Raw genomic sequence first — 7,324 nt, 5'->3', positions numbered from 1 at the left:
ATCACTAAGTGCCGTGGAGTTAGTTCCAACTGTATAGGGTTTCTCAGGAGCAGCCGGTGGGTTTGAAGCCTCAAACTTGTTGTTCACAACCTAATGCTTATCCTACAATGCTACACCAGGAGTCCATATATATATCAATACACATATGAATGTGTGTATACATATATAAGGACTCATGGTATGATGCTGTGGGATAAAGCTCTGGACCTCAAGTCTAGAGTTCCCAAGGCTGTCAATCTTTATGGGAGCAGGCAGCCTCGTCTTTTCCCCCAAGGAGCAGGCTGGTGGGTTTGAACTGTTGACCTTGTAATTAGCAACTCAATCTCTAACCCACAGTGCAAGAGAAGGTGGTAAGAAGCAGTAATTCTGCACAAGAATTGATAAAATTTAGAAATCTGGAGCATTTTCTGACCTCAAAGTTCATTCCTTTGAAGTATTAGTTTGTGTGTTGAAAGATTTACAGCTGATTTTTAGCACTTATAAATTTCCCTGCATATTTGTAGGTTTGGAAGTTAAAAGAGGATTCATATAATCTAGTCAGCCATTTTACTGTTAGGTAAACTACATTCAACATTATTAGACTCCATGGCAAACCCAATTAGTGCCAGAGCTATGCTATATCTGTTTATAAGGCTTTGAAATCAAAGTTAGCTCATTTTAATTGCTAAGTAGGTAGCATAGCCCATTTTTAAACTTTTCATTGTTTTAAGACATGCTTATATTATCCCTTAATTAACTTTAAAAAAAATCAATGTTGTTGTTGTTGTTAAGTGCCATTGAGTTGGTTCTGACCCATAGGGCCCAGAACAGGGTTTCCAAGGCTGTAAATCTTTACAGGAGCAGAAAGCCTCATCTTTCTCCCGTGGAGCAGCTGGTAGTTTCAAACTGCTGACCTTGTAGTTCGCAGCCCCATTCATAACCACTACGCTGCCAGAGTTCCAGATCAATACAACAAATCAAATAAGCATGTATTATTACATGCATGGTCCTTAGTTAACTGAATATAGCTCAGTGAACAAAGTTGCCCTGCTTTTTGCACATCTATAATTTGTATGTAAACTTATTCTACTTATAAAGTACTGCAACACAAACAAAATTGTGCTGTCTTATGTGATCAGTATTCAACTTTTATCTAGACTTATCTAGGATGAGCATCCATTTTCCTATGGTGTTTTGAAAGCAATTTCTCCTCCATTTATTCAATGAAGATTTATTAAGCATTTACTTAGTTGCACAGAGGGACACCGAATAAACAAAAATAGACAAGCATTCAAACTTTCTAGTCCCTCATAATAATATTATCCCAAATATATTCTTTTATGTTTTTATTATTATCTTATAGGTTTTATAAGTAATTCAATCTCCACCTATTTTAGCAATATAATTCCAACCCTTAAGGGCTCTGATATATGAATATTAAAGTATAGTGAGAGAAACAAAGCAGCTATTAGGGTCGTTGTTAAGCACAATTGAGTCAATTCTGACTCATTGTGACCTTGTATAGGGTTTTCAAGGAGTGACTGGTGGGTTTTAACTGCCCATCTTGTGGTTAGCAGTCAAGTGGAATGTGAAATTACTGAAAAATAACTTCAATGATAGCAAGCTTTGGCTGAAGATATTTTAATTAAAACTATAGCCACACATTGACAGGGAACAGCCAGAAGTTCAAGTTGAACTCAGAAGACACAGAATGAGGGATTTCATTGCTAATGTCATATGACCTGGGACTAAAATAGAATAGAATATATAACTATTGAAGACTGGAATACAAATGTTGGAAACAAAGAGAAAAGATCAGTAGTTGGAAAATATATATTGCCTTGGTGATAGAAAAGATACTAGGGATCACATTATAGAACTTTGCAAGACTAATGACTTCTTTATTGCAAATACCTTTTTTTAAGCAACGTAAAAGACAGCTTTATGCATGGACCTCACCAGATGTAATACACAGAAATCAAATTGACTACAACTGTGGAAAAAGACAGTAGAAAAGTTCCATATCATCAGCCCAAACAAGGCCAGGGACAGGCTGTGGAACAGACTATCAATTGCTCATATGCAAGTTCAGGCTGAAAATGAAGGAATTTAAAGCAAGTTCAAAAGAGGCAAAATATGACCTTGAAGATATCCCAACTGAATTTAGAGATCATCTCGGAACAGGTTTGATGCATTAACACTACTGACCAAAGACCAGAATAGTTGTGGGATGACATCAAGAATACTGTACAGGAAGAAAACCAACAGATCATTAAGACAAGAAAGAAGGAAAAGACCAAGATGGATGCTAAAAAGAGACTCTGAAATTTGCTATCTAGCTTACAAATGCTAAATAAAGATGAAAGGAATGAGGACATCAAAGAGATGAACAGAAATTTCAAAGGGCAGCTAGAGAAGACATAGTCAAGTAAGTACTATAATGAAATGTGCAAAGACCTTCAGTTAAGAAAACCAAAGGGTAAAACATGCTCAGCAACACCAAGGCTGAAAGAACTGAAGAAAAACCCAAGCATTGACTTGCAATAGTGAAGGATTGTATGGGGAAAATATTGAATGAAGCGGAAAGTATCAAAAGACAATTGAAGGAATATGCAGAGTCACTGTATCAAAATGAAATTTTTGCTTCTCAACCATTTAAAGAGATAGCATTTGATCAAGAACCATTGGTACTTGGACCATCCTACATTGCTGGTGGGATTGCAAACTGGTCCAACCACTCTGGAAAACAGTATGGCACTTCCTCAGAAAGTTGGAAATAGAAATACCTTATAATCCAGCAATCTCTCTACATGTTATTTATCCACAACAAATATGAGCCATGTCTTTTGAATCCTGGTTTCCCTTGCCTATCATTGTAAAATAGACACTTGAGGGGGGGCGGGGAGGGAAGGAATAGCCAGAATCATCACTACAGAAAGCTTGTAAGTCAGTCTTCAGAATATAACTGATTAGAATACCTTAAAGGGGGCTAAAACTTGCCCAGTGAAAGAGGCTTCCTCTGGAGCCTACACATTGCTCAAAACCATAAGTGGAATCCAGAACCCCATCCAGAACCAATTGAGGTAGGAAATTTCCACTGGAAAGGACGAGTAGACCAGCCAGGAGTGGCTAGAAGAACAGAAGCTACTTCATAAAAAAAAGACCGTCAGGAAAAATCTGAAAAAATAATGGCAGTCTGGTTGATTACTATAAGAACAAGTAAGCTGTTTGCCCAACAATCATCAAGGCAAATGGTCAGGAATCCTCAGAGAAAACCCCCTTCTAAGATTGAGACTATAGGGGAATACATGAGCAGGCATGTGGGAAGAGGAGGAAAAACAGCAATGAAGTTGCGAGCTAAGCCTGACCACATTCAATAGATCCCTGTGAACCCGGGTGGAAACCTGGATGGCCAGCAGTATGGCAAGATCTGGAGACTCCTGGGCCCACAGGCAGTGACATGGCCAAAGAGGACTACAGCAGAGAGTGAAGTGTCCAGCTGATAGGAAATGAGGAGAGATGCATAAGAACACCCATACCTATAGATAGTACCCACTTGACCTGGCTTTGATGGCTGGATGATCAGAACTCATCTAGAAGAAGAAAGAAGAGGGGAAAAGAAAAAGAGTAACCTGCTACAATTTGATGAACTTTACATATACTTATGGACATAGCAGCTCAAAAAAGGGAACAAACCTTTACAGCAAGGATCGCTCTCACCACCTCAGTACACAGGGTTGAAAGAGATGGGAAACTTATACTTTGGCTACCCAAAATGGGGGCACCTATAAAGGCAAGAAGTGACTGACTTACAAGCTTTCAAGAGGAAGCCTAATTCCAGACAGGGCAGGGGAAGGTAGAATCACCACTGAATGTTTTCCAATCCCTGGGATTGAAAATGAGGATAAGACTCTTGTGGTACAATAGTGAATAACTGCCATCAGGTCTGACTGTGAGGCTAGGAAATACAGAGGTAGATGTTTTTTGACAAAAGGAGGAGAATGATTGATTTTGCATCTGAGGACCGGAGGTCCCTGGGACCATCAAGTGAGAAGAACAGAGAGAGAGACCCTACCCAGAGAGGCAGTGACACCAGGGATAGAGAAAGAGATGATGACATGGACAGATGGAGTGGCTGGGGACACGGAACTCAGGGAGGGAGACGGGCTGTGTGCTGGCAGCTGGGTGACGGGAATGTGTGGGGTACCCTTTGGTTATCTGACGATGCATGGAGGGGATTGTAACCATTGCAAAGAAACAAAAAATGATAGGATGAGTGTAAAGCTGATGTTCTCCCATTTAAACCTCACAATAAAAACTTGAAGAAAAAAAAAAAAAAAAAGAAAGAAGAGTCATAACACGAGTAGATATATGCACACCAATGTCCATAGCAGCACTATTTACAAGAGCAAAAAGATGGAGACAGCCTAAGTGCCCATCAATGGAAGAATGGATAAACAAATTGTGGTACATACACATAGTGCTACCTTATGCTACCTTGAAGAATAACAAGGAAGCTACAAGCCACTGCATAACATGGATGAAACTAGAGGACATTATGCTGAGTAAAATTAGTTAGTTACAAAAGGAGAAATACTGCATAGGACCATCATTGTAAAAGCATAAGAAAAAATACCCACACTAAAAAGGGGGTGGGGAGAAACATAAATTTGTTGGTTACGGGGGTGTAAGGGTTGGGGCGAGAGAAAGCAGGGGAAGGTGGAGCACAGGGTAGGGACTAGACACACGATACTATGGGTGTTGGGGAGCAATACACAAGAAGGGGGAAGGGAATGGAAGAAAAAGGTGGATGGGAGAACATTTAGACAGATTTGCATGGGCTAAGTGGGACAGAGGTTATACATGCTCAACCTTGGAACAACAGTGCTCTGTGATACAGGAATTACGGCATGGTTTGAATGGGTAAAAGAGGGGAAATAATGTTAAGATGCTTGACTGTCTTATGAATCTTGATTTCCCTTGCCTACTACTGTAAAATAGACACATGAGGGGGAAAAGAATAGACAGAAACGTCACTATAAAAAGTTGGCAAGCCCATCTTCTGCCTATAACTGATTGGAATACCTAAAATGGGGCTAGAACTTGTCCAGTGAAAAGAGGCTTCCTGAGGACGCTTTACATTGCATAAGACCATAGGTGGAATCCTGATCCCCATCCAGAATCTTCTGAAGTGGGCAATTTCCACTTGAAATGACAAGCAGACCAGCCTGGAGCAGCTAGAGAAACAGAAGACATTTCTTGAAAGAAAGACCAGCAGGAAAAATCAAAAACAACAATGGAAGTCTAATTGACTACTATAAGAACAAGCAAGTTGTTTACCAAGGAGCCATCAAGACAAGCAATCAAGTCCCTTCAGGGCAAACCCCCTTCCAAGACTGAAACTCAAAGGAAATACATGAGCAGGCATGTAATCTTGTTGGTGACCACGTTGGTCTACCAATAAGGAGAAGTGGGGGAAAAACAGCAATGAAGCTGTGAACTAAGTCTAATCACATTCAATACACTCCTGTCAACCTGGATCATGACCTGGGTGGCCAGCAGTATAGCGAGACCTGGGGACTCCAGAGCCCATGGATAGGGACATAGGTCACAGAGGACTAGAGTGGAGAGTGAAGCGACTAGCTGATATGAAGTGAGAGGAGATGTACAACAATGCCCATACTTGCAGATAGTACCCATGTGACCTAGCTTCAATGGCTGGATGATCAGAACTCAACTAGAGGAAGAAAGAAGAGGAAAAAGAGTGTAATCCACTACAATTTGATGAACTTGACCTACACTTATGTATATAGTAGCTTAAAAGAGGGAAGGAATCTTTAAAGTAAGGATCATTCCCACCCCTTGTGTACACAGCGTTGACAGTAATAGGCAACGTAGACATTGGCTATCCAAAATGGGGGACTACAAAGTCAAGAAGTGACTGGCTTACCAGTTTTCAAGAAGGAGCTTAGTTTCAGAGGGTGAAGGGGAAGGTAGAATCTCCACTGAGTGTTTTCCAACCTGTCTAGATGGGACTGGTAAAAGGAGATGGGGATAAGACTCTTTTGGTTCAATAGTGAATAATTGCTATCAGGACTGATTGTGAGAATTGCAAATGTAAAGGTAGACATTTTGTAATAAAAGGAGGAAAGTGGTTGATCTTGCAGTCCAGGAGTGGAGGACCCTGGGACCATCAAGGGAGAAGAGCAGACAGAGTGCAGGACCCTATCCAGAGAAGCAGCGAAGCCAGAGATGGAGGTAGAGATGATGACGTGGAGAGATGTAGCAGCTGGGGTCTCTAGACTCAAGGAGGGAGACAGGCTGTGTGCTGGTGGCCAGGGGATGGCGTGCAGAGTTATTTGAATGGTTATATATTCCTGAGTGCTATGGTGTACATAAAAAAGAAAAGAAAAACAACAGAGGGATTGGAAGCAAATACTGTTGAATTATGATGCATGGAGGAGACTGAAATCATTGCAATGAAATGGAAACATGATAGGATGAATGTAACGTTGATGTACTCCCATGTAAATTATCACTTAATTCACTATAAAAGCATATTAAAAGAAAAATAGAAGAATCCCAGTAAAGGCATTGGAAAAGAACAAGGAACCCGAGAATTGATGGAATAAAAATTGAAATCTTTCAACAACCTGATGCAGCACTGAAGGCACTCACTTATCTATGCCAAGAAATTTGGCCAACTGATAGGAAGAGATCCATATCTGTACCCATTCCAAAATGAGGGAACCCAATGAAATGCAGAGATCCTGGAACAATATTATTAATAACATATGCAAGTAAAATGTTTATAAGGATAATTTTTAAATGGCTGCAATAGTACATTAATAGGGAACTGCCAGAGATACAAGTTGGATCCACAAAAGGATGGGGAACCAAGGATATCATTGCTGATATCAGATGGATCTTGGCTGAAAGCTGAAAACAACCAGAAAAATGTTTACCTGTGTTTTATCGACTATGTAAGCCCTTTGATGTATGGTTATGACAAGCTATGGGCAACCCTGAGGAGAATGGGTGTTCCAGAAAATTTTATTGTGCATTCACTAAGAGGTAGTCATTCAAATAGAACAAATGGACACTGAAGGGTTTAAATCCAGCAAAGGTGTAAACCGGGGTTGTATTCTTTCACCATACTTATTAGGTGTGAAGAAGGATATGGCATCAGGATAGGAGGCAGACTCATTAACAACCTGCGATATGCAAATGATGCAATAGTGCTTGCTGAGAGAGAAGAATTTATATGATTACTGATAAAGATCAAAGACTACAGCCTTCATTATGAGTTGCAACTCAATGTAAAGAAAACAAAACTCCTCACCAC

This window comes from Chrysochloris asiatica, unplaced genomic scaffold (genome assembly GCF_000296735.1).
Source record: "Chrysochloris asiatica unplaced genomic scaffold, ChrAsi1.0 scaffold00209, whole genome shotgun sequence".
NCBI lineage: Eukaryota > Metazoa > Chordata > Mammalia > Afrosoricida > Chrysochloridae > Chrysochloris > Chrysochloris asiatica.
Note: the sequence above shows the minus strand (reverse complement) of the source record.